The sequence below is a fragment of the Perognathus longimembris genome, chromosome 11, assembly GCF_023159225.1.
Source record: "Perognathus longimembris pacificus isolate PPM17 chromosome 11, ASM2315922v1, whole genome shotgun sequence".
In the NCBI taxonomy this organism is placed as follows: Eukaryota; Metazoa; Chordata; class Mammalia; order Rodentia; family Heteromyidae; genus Perognathus; species Perognathus longimembris.
Window position 1 is genome coordinate 28,674,631 of NC_063171.1, and position 26,348 is coordinate 28,700,978.

General features: G+C 39.5%; 1 pseudogene; it reads right to left on the reverse strand.

The window, feature by feature from the left end:
- Positions 1–1,518: 1,518 nt before the first annotated feature.
- LOC125360141 lies at positions 1,519–26,000 on the reverse strand (annotated as a pseudogene).
- Between the last annotated feature and the right edge of the window lie 348 nt (positions 26,001–26,348).

A 26,348-nucleotide genomic window follows, 5' to 3' on the forward strand; every position in this document is an offset into this window, starting at 1 on the left:
TGATTACTCTTTATATGACATTGCTTAATATCTACCAACATTAAATCTTTACATTGGATTGTTTAAAATTGGAATTGAGTATAGTTTTAATATTATTGAAACACGTTAATATAAATTATTTTATGTTTCAGTTGGTCTCCTTTGCTTTAAGGAAACATGAAGACCAGCTTTTCATGTAAGCACAAGCCTTTCTTTTTCCTCTTTTATTTGTTATCAAGCTGTATAAATTATTAGCACATAGGAATGCCCACCTCTGAGATCTGTCTTGTGAATTGGATCAGGTCATGTGGGAGAGATTATATTGGGTATGAGAGCTCCATGTCCTCTCTACGCTCTGTCTCAGTGTCCACCATAGGCAGTGGAAGATGTGCTGCACTCTTGAAAAAGAAATCAAGCTTCTTATACAATAATGCGTTCATCCAAATGTGACTGATCCTTAAGTATCCTGTCAACAGATTTTACTATGCAATTTGAAAATGATCTCTCTAGTAGAAATTATTTAACATGAACATTTCCACTTAAAATAGCTGGGTCTCTGGCCACTTAAATGACTTTTTACATTCTGACTGATGTTGTTCTGACTCATTGTATGAGTCAGAGGGAATAAAATCTTTTTGGTAGAAAATATTAGAGCATGGGAACTCATTTTAAGTTTTCATTTGGCTTTCACAGTATAGCAAACTAGATGCCACTGCATAGTTCCTGGCTTGCTGGCAGAGTTGTTGCTGATGAGAAGGAGCTTTAGGGGAACGTTGTGGCAGCATTTTCTAACTCAGCAATCCTGAGATTTTGAGCCAGTGGATGCCCTGGTTGGGTGGACTGTTCTCAGCATGAATGGGTGCTTAGACACATGCCAGTCTCTATTCAAAGGAGGCCAGTAGCATGCCATCGATCCCTTTTTTTTTTTTTTTGGCCAGTCCTGGGCCTTGGACTCAGGGCCTGAGCACTGCCTGTCTTCTTCCCGCTCAAGGCTAGCACTCTGCCACCTGAGCCACAGCGCCCCTTCTGGCCGTTTTCCATATATGTGGTGCTGGGGAATCCATGTGTAGGAGGCAAGCACTCTTGCCACTAGGCCGTATTCCCAGCCCCCCCCCCCACCCTTTTTTTTTTTTTTTTTAAAGTGACTATATAAGTTCATTGTTACTGAATTTCCATCTTTTTTTTTTCTCTCTACCAGAATCATCTTTGGTTTGTTTTTTTTTTTTTTTTTTTTTTTTTTTTTGTAGCTGGCCATCACTTCCACATCTATCCTTGTAGTGGCCATAATGTGAGCTCACTACCCACCAAAGTCCTTCCAACCTTTTCAAGGCAACTTAACACTGCTGTTATCCCACTGTTGTCTTGCTCTTGAATAAAACCTCACAAATCCCTCCTGATTTTCCTAAGTCCAAGCTCTTTAAAAGAGCTTATTTCCCCACACTCTGTCTCTCCTCCATATTTTCTCCTCCCTCTCTCTGCTTTATATTGCCTTCACACATTTCTGTGCTACCCCACAACAGCTTTTCCTTCTGTTATTTCCTATGTTAAGAAGCATGTCTGTCTTGTTCCCCTTTTATTCCTAGCACAGTGTTTGGAATACAGTGGCAACTCACTGATTAAATGAATGAAAGACTTACAAACACTGTAAGCATGACAGTGGACTTGCAACTCACCTGTGGGAGTGGCAGCTCCAAGAGACTGGCTATGAACAACCACAGCCAAGGTTGGCATCTCCATGAGTTGGGGAGATGCCTTTAAACAAGTTTACCTTATAGTTTCTGCTTTTGGTGATGGAGTCATCAAGAAAGAGATGAGCATAGCCATAGCCTGTGGCAGAGGTGACACTTTCAATGGTCTCAAACATGGTTCCATCCTCAAATACGAGCAAGGTCTCTGAACTTCTTCATATTAAGCTTGATGGACATAGTGCCATACAGGATGTGAGCTGCAAGCTCATCATTGAACACTGGCTTTCTTCTCAGGGTACTATGAAGAAATGAGAAGCAGACAGTTTTGTTATAATGCCTATTTCCACAGAATACCTTCAACAGCCCATAATATTGTAACTGGAGTTGATCATTTAAACAGAAGGAAAGTCACGAAAGTCTCTTTTCTTGCAGAAATTTCTTTCTTGTTGTCTGTAACTATCCTTAAGAATTTCTATCTGGGAATTTTTGCCCTTTGAAAAGTGAAACTCATATATATATAAATATATGTATATATATATGGTTACATACTATAGCTCTATTATCTATCTATCTATCTATCTATCTATCTATCTATCTATCTATCTATCTATCCTATCTATCTATCCATCATCTATCATCTGTCTCTATCTTGGAGATTGAGCCAATATATTAGAATAAAATTAATTCCAGACATTATAAGGTTTAGACTCTGAAGCCAGATGGTTCAATTTTATCATCTCTTTTTAGCCATTAATTTTTGATGTCTTCTCTTATTTGTTCAGTATGATAAGTGATAGAATCTTCCCCATAGGGTTGTTGTGAGAATCAAACACCATTATTGTAAATGTACCATTCTAAACAGGGAAATCAGATTCGTGGTGGTGATATGTTTTATTGCCTGCTTTAGTGTTTTCTTTTTCCATTAGCTGATGTCATAAAACAAGGAAAAGAAGCTGATACTGTGTTTTGGTTGTCAAACTCATAGAAATGATATTTTTCTTGCAACATGTTTATCTTGACTGAAGGTTCCTTCAGAGATTCTGGATTTCCTCTAATTATTTCTTTTTCTTTTCTTTTCTTTTCTTTTCTTTTTTTTTTTTTTTTTTTTTTTGCCAGTCCTGGGCCTTGGACTCAGGGCCTGAGCACAGTCCCTGGCTTCTTTTCTTTGCTCAAGGCTAGCACTCTACCACTTGAGCCACAGCGCCACTTCTGGCCGTTTTGTACATATGTGGGGCTGAGGAATCAAACCCAGGGCTTCATGTATACAAGGCAAGTACTTTTGTCATTAGGTCATATTCCCAGCCCCTCGAAGTATTTCTTGTACAGAGAAACTTCATGAATTTGGAGATAATCTATGTATTTCCACACTATTTTCTACCTCTCTAGCTCTACAACTTCTTTTGTCTTTAAAGGTGACAAGAAATAGGTCACAGCAAAACCTGTTTTCTCTCCCTGTTCTTCCCCTCCACCCAAGGAGGGAGGTGTGCAAAGGTATCATCAGCAATTTAGGGTAATTGGAATCCTTTCAGAGAGAGAGAGAGAGAGAGAGAGAGAGAGAGAGAGAGAGAGAGAGAGAGAGAGTTTAGTTCTCAGAGTGAATGCATTTCTAAAATGATGTTTTGTCTAAACAGTGAAGCCAAAATATAAGTTGCAGTTACGTGTGCAGGTGCATGCCAGCCAACCCTGGGGCTTGAACTTAGAGTCTGGGTATTGTCCTTGAGCTTTGTAGCTCAAGGCAAGGGCTCTACCACTTGAGTCAAAACTCTCTCTACTTCTGGCTTTTTTGGAAATTGGAGATAAGAGTCTCATAGACTGTTCTGCCTGAGCTGGCTTCCAACCACAATTGTCATATTTCAGCCTCCTGAGTAACTATGGTTTCAGGAGTGAGACACCAGTGCTTTGCTTGCAGTTACTCTTATAAGAAGACAAAAATATTATTTTTAAAATTTTTTTTCCAGTCCTGGGCCTTGAACTCAGGGCCTGAGCACTGTCCCTGGCTTCTTTTTGCTCAAGGCTAGCACTCTGCCACTTGAGCCACAGTGCCACTTCTGGCTGTTTTCTATATATGTGGTGCTGAGGAATGGAACCAAGGGCTTCATGTATATGAGGCAAGCACTCTTGCCTCTAGGCCATATTCCCAGCCCAAGAAGACAAAAATATTAATCAGCTCAAGCATTGTAACATTTGTTATGTGGACTATAACTTTTAATGTTTCTTTATATCTTGATTCTTCAGGGATATAGCAGTCATCAGCCTTGGAATGAGAAGTTGCTCCTACATCTGGCATTTGGCATTCTGATTTATGGTTGCTTCTTACTTTTCCTTAACTAATTTCCATAAACACAATGAAATTTCTGGCTAGCATATTCCAGAGGTAAAACTTCTTTGTGAATTCTTCTTATTCCTAGTCACTAACATATTATTTTTTCCAGTTGGATATATTGACTATTCTATCCAGAATGCCTTCCTAATTAGTATATTATGCTCTGTATCCAAAAGAAGAAAATAAGTTAACTCTACTAATTTTATAAGCTACATCAATTTTGTGTATCTTTATGTGTGATATTCCATGCTTCCTGGCTGTTTTGCAAAACTGTGAAGACTTCATGCATAAATGGAGTTGTATTTTATTTTGAGACTTCCTGCTTGTTTATATATATTGAATAACAGTACTTTGTTAGGTGCTTTTTGTAAAGCTTTATCATTTATAAAGATATTTATCTTACTAAATATCATGACAGCCGTGAGAAACAGATATTATTATTATTGATGTACCCATTTACCCAATGAACCTGGTCAAAATACTCTTCAAAAAATCATATAGAGGGCTGGGGATATGGCCTAGTGGCAAGAGTGCCTGCCTCATATACGTGAGGCCCTGGGTTCGATTCCCCATCACCACATATACAGAAAATGGCCAGAAGTGGCGCTGTGGCTCAAGTGGCAGAGTGTTAGCCTTGAGCGGGAAGAAGCCAGGAACAGTGCTCAGGCCCTGAGTCCAAGGCCCAGGACTGGCCAAAAAAAAAAAAAATCATATAGAGTTAGGCATTCTAAGTTCTATGCTGTGGTTTGTAGCTACCCCCTAAATGAATCCTACATGTCAAGATGACCTATTGTCTACTCCATCCCCACGTTACCTTTGTCTTTAACCTGTTTCTCCACTAGACTAACTTCACAAAAATTTCTAAATCATATCAGATCTTTGAATATGGCTTGTCACCTATGGAGTCTTAAATTTAATCCCACTAGCCTCGGTGAGATAACTAAGGTACTATCTAGTGAGAAACAATTCAGTTGATCTAATCATCTATTTTCTTAAATGATAAAACATGTAATGGTTGTAGTATCCACTTAATGGAATCAGCTTACAGTACTCATGCTTAAACCATGTGTTTATCTTCTTGACATATAACCAATCAGAGACAGATGATAGAAGGACATTCCAGAGGAAGGATGCAAAGTAAGTAGTATCTCCCGCATTCTGAGGACAGTCATCATCTTAGGCCTGACTCATGATCCAGGAACCACTTCTGGTTCTGACCTGGGAAAAGACAACACTGATTTCAAGAAGTAAGCAAACACGATACAATTTTCTTCAATATTCAGGTAGGAACACTATTGAAGAGGTGAACCTAGATGAATAGTCTATAATTGAAACAAGGTGGAGACCAGACTCTTCTAGACAGCTCCTGATGATGAGTGTATTGTTGCTGAATTAGGATCATGTGCCTTAAAATAAGAGGGCTTTATATTCAGCTGCTACACATTTAATCGTTACAAGCTCGTAGACTAAGATGGAAGATCCTGTTGGTACTAGTGACCTCAGTGAGTTCTAGGAGTGGTAGGTGATGAAGCCAAGCAAGCTGGGCATGGAGAATATAGATAAGTTTCCATTTTACCTTAGGCTGAAGGGATACCAGGTATTTAATTCTATTCTCTCTCTCTCTGTTTCCTTTTCTAATCATTCATACACACATACTCTAAGACTCCAGATGCCTGTATATCCTGAACCACAGCACCTGCTGCCCCCCAAGACAAGTGTGGTTGCTGGTCTATTTTATCATCTGTGATAATTCAAGAGGATGCTACTTTAAAACTTTAGATGTTTTTGACGCACGTTTAAAGTTTATTTACCAAGTAACTTTTCATTTAAAACATGTTGAGTCTCTTCAGGGCCTATGTGCTCTGAGGAGCCTTCGTTGACTTTACCCAGGAAAAGGTAAGTTCTCTTCTCATCGTGCTTCTGTCATTGCACCTAGTTGTACTGGAAGACTCACCACTTCCATTTATGATGGCTTGTGTGCCCATCACCCCATCTCCACTTACTGATTGTTCCTTATAGTCAAGAACTTATGACTGTATTTAAAAAAATTGTGACACAGAATAGTGCCAGATGGTTGACTAGCTGCCATTGAATAAAAGAAATGACAATGAAACTCACACTTTGATATTCCAGAGATTCAGAATGGTAGCCACAGTACCTTTCACATGATAGGTAGATGGTAAGAAGTGTTGTTAGGTAAAGATGGAGCCTGAGTAGAAATATACTGCTTTGGAGGTCATCAGAACATAAAATTAAAACAAGAAATGACCAGGTACTAGTTGCTCACCCCTGCAATCCTACCTACTCAGGAGCTGAGATCTGAGGATCATGGTTCAAAGCCAGCCTGGGCAGGAAAGTCCTGTGAGACTCTTTATTTCCAATTAACCCCCAGAAAAGGAGAAGTGGAGCTTTGCTAACTTTGAGCCAAAAGAAGAAGAAGAAGAAGGAGAAGGAGAAGGAGAAAAGGAGCTCAGAGATAGCTCACAGGCCCTGAGTTCAAGCCCCATGACTGAAAACAACCAACTAACCAACAAACCAATCAAGAACCAACAACAAACAACCAAGAAATAAATATACACATTAACTTATATACTCATATGCTCTGGCAGCTGCTTCTGGTTTCATTAGAATGTACTTCCTTGCAAGCAGAGGCAGCCTTGGTGTTGTAGGCCTCTTGTTAAGAAAGGTGAAGCTGGGCTGGGAATATGGCCTAGTGGCAAGAGTGCTGGCCTCCTACACATGAAGCTCTCGGTTCGATTCCCCAGCACCACATATATGGAAAACAGCCAGAAGGGGCGCTGTGGCTCAGGTGGCAGAGTGCTAGCCTTGAGCAGGAAGAAGCCAGGGAAGGTACTCAGGCCCTGAGTCCAAGGCCCAGGACTGGCCAAAAAAAAAAAAGAACAAACAAAAGAAAGAAAGGTGAAGCTGACCTTGATGACAGCATTGCTATCATAACACTGGGTACACCCTCCTTAATCCTCTGTTTTTTTTTATTATTAAGCAGAGGGGTTACAGATTCATATGTAAGGCAGATTTCTCGTTCATCTTGTTACTTCCTCCCTCATTTCCACCCCCCCACCTCTATTTTTTAAAGACATAGAACATACTGGTTTATTTATTTGCATGATCTTGCCTAATCTTATCAGATTTATGAATTTCCCTCCTAGCCAACATGCTGTGTTTAGTGTTATCCAGACAAAGAAGGCATTTTTTAACCTGTAGTTTTATTTATGTTCGATAAGTTATCTCGAACATCTACCAAACACACTTCAAATTGTGTCTTTTCTAGAACAGTATCTGCTCCAAAGTGTTGATCCAAGCTTCATGATTTCCATTGTAGTATTTAATTTCTAAACTATAGACAGTTTTAAAAATTTTCCTCTTTTAAGTTAAAATTTTACCTGAATCTGATATTGTCACTGAGGTTCTCTGTATTACTTTTCATCCTCAACTATAGATTGTAAGATTTGTGAGGACTATTAGACTCCTTTTCTAGGAACTTCACTAATTTTTATTGGTGTTATTGCTATAAATTGAGGCAAGTAGTGACACTGAGAATGTCATTTAGGATGTCATGAATGAATAGAATGAATGAGTGTGATGAAATGACAATTGCAAAATTTAATTTTAATTGTGTATTTGAAAGTACTCTAGATAAACACATAAATATAAACCCAACTCATAATGTTTTGCACTGCATAGTAAATAATTGAGTCTAAGGATTGTAAATAAGTGTAAAATACTTTTGCCACTTACAGAAACAGTTCCTCTATGTCCTAATACTTGAAAGTGTTCAAAGAGAAATCTATTGAACTAGGTAGATAAAGGAGATGATGACTATACTAGTCATTCGTTTAAGTTATTATTTTCATAATGGCAGAATTCTGAAGAAATAGCATATTTATATGGAGATTACAGCAATCTAAATATGAATAATGAAACGTTATTCCCAAAACATCAGAGCATCAAGATGGAGAAACTACTTAAAAACTTTCCCAGCATTTCTAAAGTGTTTGAAAAACTTTCAGAGACTAGCGGAGAATGAATGGGGGCTGGGGAGGGAAGGAAAACAATGCATGGATATTTTTATAATCAGAAGCAACAGTTGACTGGTGATATAGTGCCATTTGGTGCTGACTTCTATAAAGGTCCTGTACTCTTCCCTTGTCTTATACAACGTACTAGAATCAACCATATAAATTGCAAGGCCCCCATCTCAAACAGAATATATCTTACAAAGCTCTTCTTTTGAGGAAAAATCTTTGTATATTCCTGCAGCTTGCTGTGGTGCATGTAGTTTGGGTAATCACCAGTGTAAGAGAAGTCTGGAAAACAAATCATTTCTTTGTAAGTGTTGGTGAAATCAAACTGATAAATGCTGGCTTTTTGTTGTTCTGCATGGTCCTAGAAAGAATAACAAACCTCTAACAAGAAGCCAACAGTGGTGTTCCTTGCAGAAAATATTCAATTCTTGGTTGACTAAACCCTTTCAATATGAAAAAAAAATTAGAAAACTACAAGTTGTCTTTAACATATGGAAGTATAACACTCTCCATATACCATGTAGCACAGAATTGGATCTCTCTGCACTTCAATCTCTTATTCCTTTTAACCTAGAATTAATTCTGCTCTTATAATATTTTAGAAATCTCTTTTCTTTTTGTTTTCTCTGCTGCACCTTCACAGGCTCTGATCTCATTTTAATGTTAAAAAAAACACAACTCAATCCAAAGGAGGTTGTGAATTTTCACTTTGACTGGTTTCTCCATGGATCTCTGCAAACTTCACCAGCAACAGAACCTTGTGTTGAAGTGGTTTCTATGCTCTGATGTAGTCAGAATCACCTGGTAGACTTCTTATATCAAAGACCCTAGGCTCAGTCCTCAAGAGTTTCACAGTGAGTGTACCAGAGCTAGGGCCTGAGAATTTGCACTAGCAAGTTCCAGAGAAGACTAATGTGGTTGAGGAACAAGACTCTGAGAACCACTGCTCCTGTCCTAGGTCAATTCTGTGCTTGAAAAGTCTCTTCATTCACCAGCGGTTAGTCTTCACTGTACCAGAGAAACACAGGAAACCGCAGGCTTCAGAACATGTGTTATATCTTGGCACTTCATTTTAAAGCCACTGTGTAATTGAAAAGTGTCTTTTGTTGAGGAGCAGTTGAAAGCTAAATTGAAAATAAACATTTCCTCTCTTTTGCAAGGACAGGATAAAAGTGGACACAATGTGCTGCCTTGAAAATATATTTAAAAGCTGGAAGCCTTTGGATCCCTAAGGCTTGAAAGAATCCTTGTGCAATAGAGGAAAGGGTTGGAATGTTTTGTTGCTGGATTCAAGACTTCTTTCTCCTACCCTAGCTAACCTCTGGAAGATGGAGACAGAAAGTTCTGGAAAGGATTGCCAGGATTGTGTCTTAGGGAGAGTTGTGAGGGTTGGGGAGGTTGCTGTTTCTCCTCAAATGGAAATTACAATCCCACTGTAATCATGGACACTGTATCTCTCATAAATTTCTAAGCTCGGAGATTTTGGCCATTTATGCCTCACTTTGGAATTTGTATGGAGGCCAGTAAAAAGGGTGAGGGCTGATGCCTGACAGATGCAAGTTCTTCCTGGTCACTCACAGCTGGCACCTCCTGTTGATGATTAGGCACCCAGGCGGGAAGGAGGTTTCTCAGCCTTCCCTTGAAGGGAGGGAGGGGCTGAGGTCTGGTCTGGGTACTGGTTAAAAAATATTTGGGGACTCAATTGTGGGAAATAAACATAATAAGGTATGGGATTAATTTCATCTTGAATTAATCTCTGCTATTTTACCCCTTTATCCCAGCCAGTCTTAACATGAAAAGTTGGAAATTTCCCTACCAGCCCTATTCTCACCCAAAGGGAAAACAAATATATTATATAACTAGGGACGAGTGCTCCAAGGAGCATGCCTTTTCATTATTTCAATGTGTGGAGTAGTCTGAACCCATAAGATGCAAATTAAATTCAGAAGTTGCCCCTGGCTGAGAGACATTGTCCTGGCACCTGAAATCCAGAGGCTGTGGTCACATGATCATTCTCTGTCATCAGTAAACTTGGGATTCACTCTGTTCAGCTCTCATCTTGCTTTCAAGAATATAAGTAACTTGGGGGCAAGACCAGAGGCGAATTCAAGATTGCCAAGCATGCATTTATTTCGCAGTCCACTTAATTTTTTTCCCCATTCTCCATCTTAGCCTTCCAATAACATTTTTGCGTTTCTAAATATACTCAGAAGCTCCAACTCAAAAGTTTGCCTCTGTTAAGGCTGGGATGTTGTTCAGTGGTAATGTTCTTGCCTAGCACATGGGAGGTCCTGGGTTCTAGTCACAGCAGTATCAGAAAAAAAATTAAGGGCAATCTTATGAATGCATAAGATGATGCTGAGTGAAATGAACTCCATGTTATGGAAATGACTGTTATATCACTGTTGTAATTACTTTCAATCTGTCATGTGAAACCGTACCTTCTATTGTTGATGATCCTCTTGTATCCCTTCCTGTGGTTGTACCTGCACTATCACTGTATCTTATCTGAGTGCATTGGAAACTGTATATACTGGTATTAGAACTAGGAAAGTGAAATGGAATATCAAAATCGAGAGACAAAGGATAAAAAGACAAACGACTCCAAAAGCAATACTTGCAAAACCATTTGGTGTAAACCAACTGAATAACTCATGGGGGGAGAAGGAAAGGCGGAGGGGAGAGGGGGGAATGAGGGAGGAGGTAACAAACAGTACAAGAAATGTACCCAAGGCCTAACGTATGAAACTGAAACCTCTCTGTACATCACTTTGACAATAAATAAGGAAAAAACCCCAAAATAATTAAGGTCAAGATAACCAACAACCAGAAAAGACAAAGGAAAAAGTAAACAGTAGAAGTTGCCTTCATCATTCTTCCCTTTTCTTCCCTCTCACCAAGTGCTAAATCATCTTTATGACCACAAAATTGTTGCCTTTGCTACTCTAAGCATATACTCACTTATGCTAGAGGTATTTTACTCTTACTTTTGTTTTTTCTTTCAAATACCTGGTGTACTTCTTACTAAAGCAATTCCTAATAGCACTCTATACATAATGTGCTCATAATGTATTTATTGGGTGAGTGAATGAATACATGATAGGAAAAAGTTATGATAGTCCCAGTCTATTGTTTCATCCAATTGCTTACTTTGCAGGGAAAATAATACTATACTTTGTACAATTAATTTACAAAAACCACTGTGAATACTTGGGGAGGAGTAGAAGGTGATAAGAGGGAGAGGAGATACAAAAGAGTAGTAGAGGAGTATAACCAAAATATATGCTATGCAGGTATGGAAATATCATGAATAGACCTCTAACTTTATTAACCCATTTCTTGCTTGTTGAGCAATGTCTTAGGACAGTACTAGTAAAACCTCTGAGGATGTGTGGCTCTATGGGAATGTATGTAACTTAAATCTTGCTCATGTTCAGTCTGCAAGAGTTTAAGCCCTATTTGGTTTCCATTTCTCAGAAAAAGCACACGGTGTAAATATAGATCAGAATTCTCAGGTCCCCGTTTTCCAGCACACCTTGTACTTAGCAGAGGCTGGCAGGATGAAAGCTTATATAATACATTTATTTATTTTCCAAAACTCCCCATTTGATTGCATATTGTGCCAATCAACTTAGAAAAGAAGGGAGAGTTCATGGTGTGTGGAGGAGGCTCAGATTTCACGTAGTTGAAGTTTTTACATCCTCATTGGGATTTATAGTAGAAGTTTGCTGATCTATCATGTAGTCACTCCTTAAACTTTCTTATCCAGCTACACAGGTTGACTCAAGGATTCCCCCCTTCTCTGTGCCTTACCTGAATGAACTCCTAGTCTCTTCTATAGTTCTGGTAGAGGCCCACCCTCAGTGACTGCAGAATGTCTGTGTGGTATTGTTTATAGACTACCATGATAATGGCACTCTGGAGTTAAAATTTTTTTTTTAATTTTAAAAATCTTTTTTCTTTATTGTCAAAGTATGGTACAGAGGGGTTACAGATTCATATGTAAGGCATTGAGTACATTTCTTGTTCAACTTGTTACCTCCTCCCTCATTTCCTTCCCCTCCCCCCCCCCTTCCTCCTCTCCCCATTCTGGAGTTTTATACCTAGTGGTCATCTATCTTCTTTGGAGACTTTCTTCCTGGCTCAGCTAAGTATTACCCTTTAGGAATTTTCCCTTGACCTATTAAGATTTCAGTAGAAAACCCCTCCTCAAGTCTCAAGGTCCTTATCCACTGAGTTGACAATCACCAAGACTATACAGTTTTGTAATGTGTTATATTTTAGAATTGGTTTTGCAATCATATTTTAGAATGTGCAGTTTTAAAATTTCCATTTCATAATATTTCTTGTAAGAGCTAGGGTACCAAATAGATATTCAAATGCAGTAAATTTTTAAAAAATGTTCTTATTGTCAAGGTGATGCCCAGAGGGGCCATGGTGCAGTAAATTGTTTGAGGTGTAACACAAGTAGGACTGAGCTACATGTCAATTCAGATTTTTGACCACCTGACTTTCAGAAGTATTTTTCTATTAAATTGAGTCCTTGTCCATTTGGTATCAAAGACTTGTGGGCTTATTTTATGGTTTTCTTCTGCAAATGATGTAGAAATCATGTATGTAAAGTGATTGTTTGTGATCTCTAGCCTAGCCTAAAACTCTGCCCAAACAGGTACACATGCAATATTTAGTCATTACTGATTAGATAGTGGAGAACTATATCATGATTTAGTCTAAGCTGGTCCAGTTCCCTGAGCAAGTGCAAATAAAGAAATTGCAGTTCTCAAAACAAACCAGCCAAAAGCAAACCTACTGATTACTCCCTAATGGAAAATAAGAACCAGTGATCTTATTTCCCATGTGATACTTTTGGTTTTAACTATGCAAAAACCTCTTGAGATGAATAGAGCACTCTGTATTAGCATTGGTGTACTTTGTTGGAAGAACCTGTTGCAGGTTGGGCACCAACTGAGAGCCAGGCAAAAGAAGATGGCAAGGACTATAAATTTTTCTCTCAACTTCAACTTGATAGATAGACTTTCCAACACACACACACACACACACACACACACACACACACACACACACACACACACACCAATTATGGTATCCCATCCTGCTAGAACTGGAAGACACGTAAGAGGCATCCTAATTTTCAATGTATGAGCAATTGAGGTCCATAAAGAAAACGGCAAGTTGCTTAACATGATAGGTGCTAGGAAATCTGATTTAAGAGTAGAACTGACTTTAGTCCAAGCTTGCTTATCTTTTATTCTCAAACATATTCTTAGGATTTAAGAGCAATGGATGACAGATTCTGAATCTTTTCAGATATATGGAAAGGCAGTGTTACATTTTTTAACTATTTACTGAAGCTTGCACTCTTTATAGACAGGAGAGCTGCACCTCACCAGCCAGTAGGCGATGCTTAATGAGCTTATGTCCTTTTTAGGCCAATCCCTGATGCTATGAAATAGTTTTGAGTGGTCAGATATTGGTTGATGGAGGGATGATATTGTACTTTCTAGATCTGTGATCTAAAAACTGACCAGATTTGGTTTTCATAGGAACCCATCTCCCTTCCTTTTGTCCCAGAGATGTTTCACATACTGAGAAGTTCTACAGGCCTCCAACATCAGTTTCCATCTTTCAAAGCAGGGGGGCTCTAGCTCCTCCTCCAGATGGCACTGTAGGACAGCCAAGCCACTGACACTTGTGCTAAAGATGGCCACTTTCTTACTCATGTTTATCTGCAGGACAGTCTGGAGAAACTTCAGAAGACTGTCCGCTTAATGTTCAGGGCTCTTCAGTAGAAATCACCAGGCACAGTTTACGTATCAGGATTTTTACTTCAGCACAGAAGGAATAGATTAAACATTTTCTTCTAGTTTGTACCACATTTGCTATACTAAAGCATGAAAACTGGCTTCTTATCCTGATTATTCAATATGCCATTTTTTTTAAGCAGAATCAGAAAATGCTATCCAGAAAGGACTTTGAAGATCATAAATCCAATGCTCTAAAGGTCAAATGAAGTTTTGACAACCTGGGATTCAAAATTACTTTTCTATATTTTTAAGAGCTAAAAAACAAGGGGGTCAGAAGTAGAAATCAAAGCTTTTACATGGAACCCACATTACAAAATCACCCCTATGCACATGGGATGTCAGGCTACAAGAGACTTTATTTACTTCTTAATCCGCCAACTTTCCCTACCCTGAGCAAGTCTCCAAATGAGGAAAAGAGTGGCTGTTAACAATGTCTTTTGAAGTAAACATTGAGAAAGTAGAATTCATTATTCTCAAAGTTAAAATTCTTTTTTCTTTTTTTTTGTCATGATAAAACCTAGGAGAAAGTGTAGGTACAACCACAGGAAGATGATACAAAAAGATCATCAATAATAGAGGCTACAGTTACATATGGCACATTGAAAGTAGTTACAACTGTGATATAACAATCGTTTCCATAACATGGAGTTCAGTTAATTTAGCATTATCTTATGTGTTCGTAGGGTTATAGCTATTGGGCTTCTGTGATCCTCTGCTGTGACTTGCCTAAACCTGTGCTAATTATTCCCTATAAGGGAGACCATAGAGTCCATGTTTCTTTGGGTCTGGCTCACTTCACTTAGTATAACTTTTTCCAAGTCCTTCCATTTCCTTACAAATGGGGCAATGTCATTCTTTCTGATAGAGGCATAAAATTCCACTGTGTATATGTACCACATTTTCCTGATCTATTCTTCTACTGAGGGGCATCTGGGTTGGTCCCAGATTCTAGATATGACAAATTGTGCTGCGATGAACATTGTTGTGCTGGAAACCGGGTATACTGGTATTAGAACTAGGAAATTGGAAGTGAATACCAAAATCGAGAGACATAGGGTAAAAAAAGACAAACAACCACAAAAGCAATACTTGCAAAACTGTTTGGTGTAAATGAACTGAACAACTCATGGGGGGGAGAGAAGGGAAAGGGGGAAGGGGGAGGGGGGAATGAGGGACGAGGTAACAAACAGTACAAGAAATGTATCCAATGCCTAATGTATGAAACTGTAACCTCTCTTTAATTCAGTTTGATAATAAAAAATATATAAACAAATAAAATAAAACATAATACAAAAACAAACAAAAAACCTAGGAGAGAACGACAAAGTGTGGCAGGAATAAGAGAAGAACAAGGGACAGGATGGGGAGGGGGGCATTGAGTAAGAGATGGGGGAATGGCATGAGGTTCCTGGTTCCAAAAAATAAAATAAAACATCAGTAACTGATATGGTCACCAGAGCTGTAAGCTAAAACTTCTGGGAGATTAAGAGACCAATAATTCTTTCTTCTTTGAAACAACAGAATATATAAACAAATTCTATGCACCTGGACTATAAGGAAAGACTTTGCTGTTCTAATAGTGCAAAGTAAGTCAGATTTCTGGAAACGTAAGAGGACTTGCTTTGAGAAGTTGAGGTAACTCTTAGAGATGTGAGTCTGTGAAACTGGTAAATTAAAAGGTCAGAATTGCAATGTCACTTAGTCTTGTCTTTGACACTGTCCATTCTACCTCTGCCCTTCCAATTTCTCTCTCTCCTTCCCTGATTCCTTTCTTTCATTCTATAATGAATTCTGTAATCAGTGCCTACCATATATCAAGTTTAGGGGGAAACACCCAGGGAAGAACAAGAACATCTAAGTCCATCTAGGAGAAAAGTAAGGATGACTTTAAGAGGATGTGAGAAGAGAGCTGTGTTTGAAGGAAGAATAAATGTTAGATTACCGGGTAAGGGTAAGGGAACATATAACAGAGAGAAAAATATGTGCAAGTGCACAGAAAAGTAAGAGAACATGGCAGAACATACAAATTATTCAGTGTGGCTAGGGCTTAAAGGCATGGGAATAGCAAATGAACTACACATGCAGATCACAGATTATGAAGGCTATTAAAATATCACACTCAAGGACTTGGTTACCATCTGGGTTACAGTGGTTGATTTTCAATAATTCTGAAGGACAAAAATGATAAAATGAAATCAGGTCTACATGGGGGCTAGAGCAGACTAGAATCAGGGTCAAAACCCAGGCTGTTGTTTCAAAAGCCTAACCACTGATGCTAGGAGCAGTGTCACATAACTGTATAATAGAAGTATCATACAAGAGACACTCAGCATGTGGAGATCTGCTGACTGCTGTAAGCTTGATGCTTCAAAGAAGATCCTCTCACCTATTTTTCAATGTTTGTGACATATACTTTTCACTCATTTCTTGATACAGAAGGTAGGGATCTCTCTTACTTCATGGTGAAAGGGATATAATAGAGGGGATTAGGTGCCTATAATAGAAGGTCTTGAGGAGCAGAAACCAGAAGGTGTCATATAGCAGGCAGAATCAGTCAACAATAGAGCCACCATTCAGAGATCATTGAACTGCTATAATTCATGGAGGGGGTGAGGGTGGAACAGAGAACCCAGTGGATGTAAATATACCTGTTGAAACTACATTTGCTCATTAACACAATCACGAAGACACAGCCTCTGCTTCCCTTTGCACATAAGTTCTCATTGCAAGACTTGCAATGTAACCTTTAGCTTTTTATTCCTGGACTTGCAGGAGGAATCCCAAAGTAACAGTAGTTTGTCCCAAATTCAAAATAGTAGTTTGTTTCGTTTCCACCAGGTTCTTCCTTCTACAATTTTCTTACTTTACTAATCTCAGTTTTACAGTCTTTGAAACTATAATTTAACTCAGTCATATCTTAACAAGTAGGTAGGTAGGTTCTTCAATGAAAAGATGGTCCTTGATCCTTGTTTTCTTATGCTTCTGTTTAGCAGCCTAGCAAATCTCTTGTGTTCAATGAGTATACTTTGATTAAATGGCTTTCTAGGAACTCAGGGATTGTAGCGTGGGCTTGGAAAATGACAGGGATCTCTCTTAATAGGAGTCTAGGAAAGATGTAAGAGGCCTTAAAATCTCAGTCCTTCCTCAGTGATGATTGTGAACAGGGGACTGGTGAGAGGAGGAACCAGTGGGGAGAGGGAGGAGAACTAGAGAAGGTGATATGGTTGTGAATATTAAACATGCATTATATAAGCTGGGTGCCAGTGGCTCATGCCTGTAATCCTAGCTACTCAGGAGACTGAGGTCTGAGGATCACAGTTCAAAGCTAGCCCAGGCAAGGAAGTCTGTGAGACTCTTATCTCCAATTAACCACCAGAAAACCAGAAGTGGAGCTGTGGCTCAAAGTAGTAGAGCACTAGCCTTGAGCAAAAAAGCTCAGGGACGGCACCTGGCCTCTGAGTTCAAGCCCCACATCTGACAAAAAAAAAGTACATTGCACATGCATATAGCATAATAGGAAAAGTACACATGAATATAGCATAATAAAACCCACTAAAAACTCTTTAAAAAATTGTAAGAAAGAGTGAAATAGAGGGGATGAACTTGACCAAAGTACATTATATGCAGGTATGCAGATATCACAATGAAACCTTATGTATAATTACTATGCTACTAAAAATAAAGTGGCAAATAAAGAGTTTAACTCATGAGACAACAGCTACTCCTGAGGGTTTGGTCTCTTAGGTGTTCTGTAGACTTCACTTGTCCATTTTCCAAATTCCCTGAGTGATTTATACTGTGCATCCACAGAACAGAATTGTTTCAGCATACGGACTGCCTGTTGCTTGGCTTCTCTGGGCAACAGACCAGGATTTGCTGGAGTTAATTTGAGGGAACGATAGTATGACAAACACAGGTGCTTATCAGAGATGCTAATGATGATTAGAGGCATTTGTGAAGTTTTGAGGAGATTTCCCCAGATGATTTTACATTATGTAAGTCTCATTTTTGAATTCTTTTGGACCAAAGGGAGTCTTATGGGATCTATAACCATAGCCAGAGACCTTGATTTATGATGAGTTCTAGATCCTTGGGCTTCAATCCTTGCCATCTCCTTCTGGCTCTTTCTCACTGCAGAGGTACTCCCTCACCTGGGGTTACGCCTAGCTAGTTCTATCTTTGCCAAGGGTAGAAGGAAAGAGAAACAGGGAAGCAAATTCAGCCTTCTCTGAGGTTTCATTTCATAACAGATTATTATGACACATCACCTGTTGGTGACCTCTTAAGTCAGCCAAGAGGACATTGTAGGACAAGTCAAGAGTAGCTGCTGAGTGAGGGGGGTCAAGAGCAGGACAGCAAAGTCCCTGTTCCTTTATTTTTCCACCCTATATTCTTGGAACCACTCCCACCTTTGTCAAACTTTGGTTCAGCTCTATCCTTTTTGTGGAGTTTTTTTGCTATGGGTGGTATGTTTCCTACTTTGTCTCCTCAAGGGCTGCCCTTTCTGAAGCTAGACTCTGCAATGACTTAGGAAATTGAGCTTTCCCAAATCATTGATTGCCACAAGCACCTCTGGGGGGCGGGGGGATTGACAGCACCTTCCCATTGGCATCCACACTCTCCTTCACTGCCCCAGTCTCACCCTTTCTCTGCTAATACCTCTCCTCCAAGACATGCCAAGGCATCTGGTATTTCTTGCTAAACAAGTTTCTTCTCACCCCTTACAAGGTGTCATACTCTGTCCTCTGAACTGTGGCTAGGCGGCTGCCTGTACTTCCATGCTGTGTGTGAATCCTGCACATGCCTCAGTATCCTCAATGAGCTGCATTTCCCTCAAGAAGTCCCCTTGGCAGTTGCTTAGAAAAAATGCTGTGTCCCACACTACCTAACATTGTGGACTTTCAGGTGGTTTGGGGAATTTTCTCAGAAGTGTTATTATCCTTGTAAGACAAATTTTCTATTTCCTGTGAAAGACTAGCATGTCTGGTCTTTTTTTTTTTTTTTTTATATCTTCTTCAATACTCACTAGAGAGCTGCAGGTTCAGTAGATGATCCACAGGTAAATGCTCTTTTACTTGACAGTTCTGTCTGCCTATTTTTTCCTTTCTTCCTTTCTTCCTTCCTTCTCTTCCCTTCCCTTCTCTCTGTCCCTCCCTCCCTCCCTCCCTCCCTCCCTCCCTCCCTCCCTCCCTTCCTCCCTCCCTCCCTCCCTCCCTCCCTCTCTTCCTCCATCCCTCCCTCTCTTCCTTCCTTCCTTCCTTCCTTCCTTCCTTCCCTCTTTCTCTTTCCTTCCTTCCTTCCTTCTTGCTTTCCTCCCCTACTTTCCTTTCCTTTTCTTCCTCCCTTCCTCTTTCCCCCATCCCTTCCTCCCCTTTCTCTCTCTCTCCCCACCTCTCCTCCTCCTCTCTCTCTCTCTCTCTCTCTCTGTGTCTCTGTCTATCTGTCTGTCTGTCTCTCTCACTGGTAGGATGAGTTTTATAGATTCTGCATAGAGAGGTATAAAGTTTTGTTTTTTTCCCCCCATGTTATGGGGGGTATATAAGTGATAAAAGTCATGTGGAGGAAAGTGTTTCTCTCCATGTGGTGCTGTGGGCTTGAGGTAGGGATGATGTACAAAAATAAAACTCTTTTTTCTGCTGTCTTTAATGTAGCTTCTTTCTAATTTCTGTGCTTCACCTAGCTCGCCTGGGTTTCTTCGTCCTTGTAAAAATAGCTTTGCCTATGGACAGTTTTTAGGGTAGTATGACATCATCAGCATTGGGATTTCCTAGTCCATCATTTAGCTGCTGTCCTCTGAACTATTTTCTGTTAATGACGTAGGATGCTGGTTAAGCTTCACTGCCGAGGTACATCAGGCTCTCTGATACCCTAGGATTTGCAAGAGACTTTTCTTTTTCCACAGGAATTCTTGGTGCCATTGTTCTTTTGTTTTCCTTATACTGTATTATGCTTATCCTTTCAGGAAAAAAAATCTATGCCAAATATATTTTGTTTTTATCATTAGCACTGGCTGCAAAACACATTTTCTACCTTTTTTTTTTTAAAAAAAAGTAAAACTACCTTCAGATTTTGGATCCACTTCAATCTGTTAAATTTGTGCACACTTTTTTTTTTGGTTGTGAGGCTTGAACTGAGAGCCTGGGCTCTGTCCCTGAGCCTCTTTGTGCTCAAGTCTAGCACTCTACCACTTGAGCCACAGCACCACTTCCGTTTTGTTTTGTTTGATTTTTTTTTTTTTGGAGTGGTTAATTGGAGAAAAGAGTCTCATGGGGACTTTTTAGCCTGGGTGGCTTTGATCTGTAATCCTCAGATTTCAGCCTTCTGAATAGCTAGGATTCTGGCATGAGCCACCAGCGCTGGGTGGGCACGCATCTTTTTTAACATGGTCACGGGGAAGAGTGAAGGAAAGAAGTGAACTAAATACTGAGGTGTTTTTCTGAATTTGAGTTTTATCACTCTCACAGGAAGATTTTTTTTTGTTTCCTTCAGCAATGCACTATTGATTCAAATTAACTACTTAACCAGGTTAAGAGCTAATTTTTAACAAGTTAAAAATGACCATACACCATATTCAAAATTTATCACTGTCAGTCAAGACTGATTTCCCTAGACTGACATTCAATTCCATTTACCAACCCAATTAATCATTCATTATACACACCTACACATCCACACACACCTACATTCATACACACACACACACACACACACACATCTTAGTTCCAGGCACTAGAGATTCAGCAGTGAACAAAGAGAACAAGAAGTTATTGAGAAGCCACCAGAGATGTGGCTTGCTTGAGGCATCCAGTGATCTTTCACAGGCATGTGTCTGTGTGTGGAGAAGAGAGTAACTATTAAGACAAGTTCAGGCATAACTGTAGTCAGGAGAAAATATAAATGATACAGTATGTGGACCAAGTTGACACATAGATTCATTATAGAAGAAGGGCAAATAAGTCTTTGTGGAGGAGATGGCATTTGAGATGGATTTTAAAACTGCATACTGATTAAATTATTATTACTTTTCACATCTTCAAATCTGTTACTTTATGTTTGGCTTTTAGAAGCTGGGCTGCAAACCTTATTTTTCTGGGTCAGCTGGCCCTCACCTGGGGGAGTCTTGAAGGCTGGCAAAGAAAACTCTTGCTCTTTGCCTGTTACCTCCCATTCTCATTAGCCTTGCTATGGCCAAGTGCCTTCACCCTAAGGTACCAGCTCTGCAAGTTCCCTCTGAGCTTGCAGGCTTTAGCAATTCTCACCTGTTCCTTTTGTGTCTCTTCAGCAACCAAGGGTGGTAGTTCCATCTGCAGTTACTACCTACATGGTATTCTGCTCTCTTTTGCCTTTAAGATTGTCTGATATGTCATCATCACATTTTCTATTTCATGCTCTATGTTAATGTAACTGGTAAGGTTTCTCTTTTTTTTTTTTGCCTTTCAGGACCCTGATTAATATAGACATTGGTGCCAGAAATAGTCCAATAGACACTCAAAAATGAGATCTGGGGAACTTACTTGGTTATGTCCTTGAACTTGAAAGGAAGACTGAGCTCCTTGAACATTGTGAACTAGGTAGGATGCAGTAACCCACAGTGCTGGTGGCACCAAAAGCTAGTACATCTATGCTTGACTGTAACAGGGGAAGCAGCTACTGAACCAAGCCACTCCTTTGAACTATTTCATTCCTCTGCATGACAACAGTAAAGACCACAGTCACAAGAGCAGGGATGGCTAGCTGTAATGTGCTGAAACACTTAAGGAGGAAATGGCAGGTTCAGGCCTTACACTCTCAGCTCAAGTCATTCAGAGATCCAGAATGCACAAGGAGTCAACATAAAAAATCTTGTGGTTTTTTTTTTATAGCTTCCCAATCAACTTTGTGGAGAATTGGAACAAACTTTTAATTTTCCTGTTTCAGAATAACCCTCTTAGTAGAATACTCAGTCTTATCAAGTCTTTCAGTGAATCTGAGGATCTTGACACTTTGACTCACTTTGAGCTTTACTTTGCTGGTGGAAGCAGTCACTCACTATTCCTTGTGTAGATATCCTATGTAGATATGGAAAGTTCTGCAATAATCTTACGTAGGGCTATTATATTATCAAGAGATGGCCATTTCCTCAACATCTTTCCCCATCTACTTCTTGTTGCCAGTAGATTCATAAGCCAGGATTCAATGTCAGCATGGCCCAGGGGAAGCAGTACAAAGACTGACCCAGGCAGAAATAATGCAGATTTAAGATAGTTTTGAAAGATGCCTTGATTTCAGGCGGGGAGAGAACTACACATATACACATAAAGGTAGCTGTAATATTGAGGCAAACTAGCAGACACAGTTTGTCTGGAATATCATGACAAGAAAGTCTAGGAAAGCAGTTTGGACCATACTGGGAGCTACCTCATTTATGATTTAAATGGTGAAAGAAGAACCAGTGAAGGATTTTGAGTAGGAATTGGGTATTTAGAGGCCCACTTAAAAGAAGAAGAATGTGAGACTTACATATAATCTAAGAAACTAAAGTCTAGATGGCTCATTAGGGGCCTATTTCACTCATTTAAAAAATAATGATTTTGAGATCAAACTAGCTTTGTAAGCTTTTTTATTCTGTATTTTTCCCACTTTTTATTTTTCTGTGACATGGATATGATAGTTTCTTCTTTATTAACTTGTATTTGTTGGTTGACTATTTGCTACCAAAGAGACTCAATACAGGACATAGTCGAAATCCAATTTGTCAGATATCCATATAGCTACACAACAGACAGGAGGCTATAGATTTTCATGTGGGAAGTAGTGTTACCACTTAATCCTTTAACAATCCTGAGCAATTTATGTTCCAACACAGAGACATCTTTGTTCTCAGGTCTTCATTCATAGCTAAAGCTGGTAACTGAGTCTGTGGAAAGGACCCGTGAATACAGCTGGCACACAACCATGTGACCAGCAAAGGACCCAGGTCAGAATTAGAAGCTGCTATGTTAAATAGTGTTAGGTTAAGATTTTTTTTTTTCCAATCTTGGAGCTTGAACTCAGAGCCTGAGCACTGTCCCTGGCTTCTTTTTGCTCAAAGCTAGCACTCTAGTACAGCACCACTCCTGGATTTTCCTCTTTATGTGGTGCTGAGGTACATGCTAGGCAAGCACTCTACCACTAAGCCACATTCCCAGCCCCAATAGTGTTACGTTAAGCCAAGGGAATTGTCACTAGGAAGCTAAATGTTTAGACCATAAGTACCTGCTCCTATGCCTTGTGGATTATTCAGTAGCTGCCCAGGAACTGGAAGATCACCATTGTGCCTTCATGTGACCTCAGATTTTACAATGTGTAACCTTTAATAGAGGCATAAAAACATTCTAATAAACATATTTTTATGAACAGAAGATGCTAAAGTAACTGTGAAAGTACCTGAAGAAGAATGTGCTCTATAAATAAATGGCAGCTCTCTCTGTCTAGATTCGGATACTAGTTAATTAGAGCAGTAGTTACCTCTGACTTCATGCAGCAAGTAGATTAGTTTCATGACTTAGTGTACCTTAGTTATCCCATTGGGTGACTATTCAACCTAAAGTAGTTAGCTTTAAAAGTAGTTGTCTACTTGTGGCTTAGTCACTTTGGACTGTTAAAACAAAATACCATAAAATGGAGTATTTTAACAATGAGTATTTGTTTCTTACAGTTCTGTAAGTTAAACTGTGAGATCGGGGTCAGCACATCTGGGTTCTTGGGGGAAAGACCTCTTTCTGGCTTGTTGACAGCTGTCTGCTTGCTATCCTCTTACACAGTACAGAGACTTTGCTTATTAGAGTAAGTCCATTCAGTTTAGTGTTTCTAGACCTTTTAAGGGCATGTTATTAGAGACCCTGTATGATCTTTCACAAGGAATTACAGCACATTAATTTTTTTGTATGCATTTGTGGCAGACTTGGTCCTTGAACTCAGGACCTAGGCACTGTCCCCTGAGCTTCTTTTGCTCAAGGATAGCACTCTATCACTTGAGTCACAGTTCTACCTCTGCCTTTGTGGCAGTTAATTGGAGGTAAGAGTCTCAAGAACTTTCCTGCCGGGCTGGCTTTGAACTGTGATCCCGGATCTTAGCCTCCTGAGTAAGTAGGATTACAGGCATGAACTACTGGTGGTGCCAGTTCACACTTCAGTTTTTGAAACCCACTTGATGTGGACATGCAGTTGCACAGTTTGAAAAGATCCAGTACATTATAATTTGGGTAACAATGGTTTATACAGAAAATGTGTGTGTCTGTGTTTGTGCTTATACCGCCTATTATATATAAGCTTTATTTCAATTCTTACTCTGAGAAGGCACTCCATTGTGTACAGGTGTCCCAATAAACCTTTAGTTCTCCTAAAAACCATATAAATAAAGAGTATACTCACTGTAGTGAATTGTGCTGAGAACCATTGACCCACAATATTTTTTAATATATATCTCACTATTTCCACACAAGACCATATATATATTCATATGTATATGTGCACAATGACAGGCATGAAGGAAGATGTCTATCTTAATACCTCCAGAAGATTATGAGTTTCTATTTTTTTTTTTTTTTTTTTTTTGGCCAGTCCTGGGCCTTGGACTCAGGGCCTGAGCACTGTCCCTGGCTTCTTCCCGCTCAAGGTTAGCACTCTGCCACTTGAGCCACAGCGCCGCTTCTGGCCGTTTTCTGTATATGTGGTGCTGGGGAATCGAACCTAGGGCCTCGTGTATCCGAGGCAGGCACTCTTGCCACTAGGCTATATCCCCAGCCCCTCTATTTTTTAATAACACTTACAATGAGCTTTTGAACATATGAAATACAGAATTGTTATCTTCTGTTGTAAAACTTTCGTTGATCTTAAGTGAACACATCCCATTTTCTGTTTGCAGAAAATGGGAGAACGGCCTCAAGCCTCTCTTAACCTCTGAGAGGTCTTTGCTATAAGACCTACCTGAAAGGAATATTCTGGGTTAATAAGTATTTGATTGTAATAGTCTATAGGGTAATGGTAATTTCTGAAAATATTGGCAACTGAGGACACTGAAGCTGGGTTTTACATTATTATTACCATTTTAAGTTGATTTGTAACAATAATACATGTTTATGAGGTACAGTATGATACACAGATACCTTTGGTGAAGGCATACAATACAGGGGCCAGATTGTAACTTGCATGTTTTGTTTGCACTTGCTGGCCTTGAACTAAGATGCTATAGATTCAATCTCCAGAGTAGTTAAGATCAGAGGTATGCACCTCTGTGCCTGGATAAGGATAGAAATGGTCATTCTGGTATTAACTACTTAAAAAGGAGTACATGTAGGCACATATTTATTAATCTCTAGGCTTACCTCCTAGGCTGTAAATTCTGCGGTGGTGGAGAAAGTGTCTGTCATATAGCACAGAGCCCAGTGCCTAAAGAGTTTAACTATATGCATGTTGCATGCATGAATAAAAAGAAACCTACTATCATTATTTTTTTAGAGTACATATTTTGGCCACCAGAGATTCCTTTCTGGTTTGGGCAATAACAATCATAAGCACAGTCACTCAGAGGGCAGAGGGCAGAGGTCAATACTGCAGGGCTGCAGGAGACATAGAGGACATTATTTCATTTCTTGTTAAAAGAGACTTGAGTGGCTTCCAACATTTTGTTCTTTACAGGCACTACACAACAAGCCAAATTAATGGAAAACTAATTACTCACTTGAAAACTATTCTTAAATACCAGCAAAGGACTTTCTTTTTATTCCTATAGCTATGAATTAATTTTTATAGAAAAAAGTGCTTAATTCCATGTGGATTTGCAAAAACCTTCTTGGGTTATGGCCATTGCCCCCATGTGCAAGGCCAGTGTTAAGAGGAGGCCCCTTTTAATTGTGTTTGAACATATGCTTTTGTAGTAAACGACTAGGCTTAAAGACAGTATGGCCTCCCGGATTCTTATCACATTACTGCCAAGGTCCCCTGATGACCTCTGCTGCCCATCCACCCTTCAGGAAGTTGACTTTACTGACTCACCTGGTTGTGTTTTGGCTTGTTCTAGAGTTTGAACTCAAGGTCTTGCACTTACCATTTGAGTCATGTCTACACAGTCCTTTTCATGTTTGTTAGTTTTTGGATAAAATCTCTTGTTTTTGCGTGGCATGCTGGACTGACATTTTCCTATGTATACCTCTGGGATGACAACCATGTACCACTGCTGCCTGGCTTATTAGTTTGATCTGAGAGCTTTCCAATTTTCTTGGCCTGGCCTTTAACCACAGTCCTCCTTGTCTCTTCCTCCTGAGTAGCTGGGAATTACAGGAAAGAGCCACTGTACCTGGTTTCTGCTGCTTCACTTTGACCCCTGACTTCTGGCTTTTCTTTCCCTCTTATAAAATCTGATTCCTGTGTCCTCTAGTCTGCCCGGAAGAGTTGGTTAGTATATTACTTGTGGCTTTCTAGTTCCTATTAATTACTTATTTTGAGCAACAAAGCTAAATTGTGTATCTCT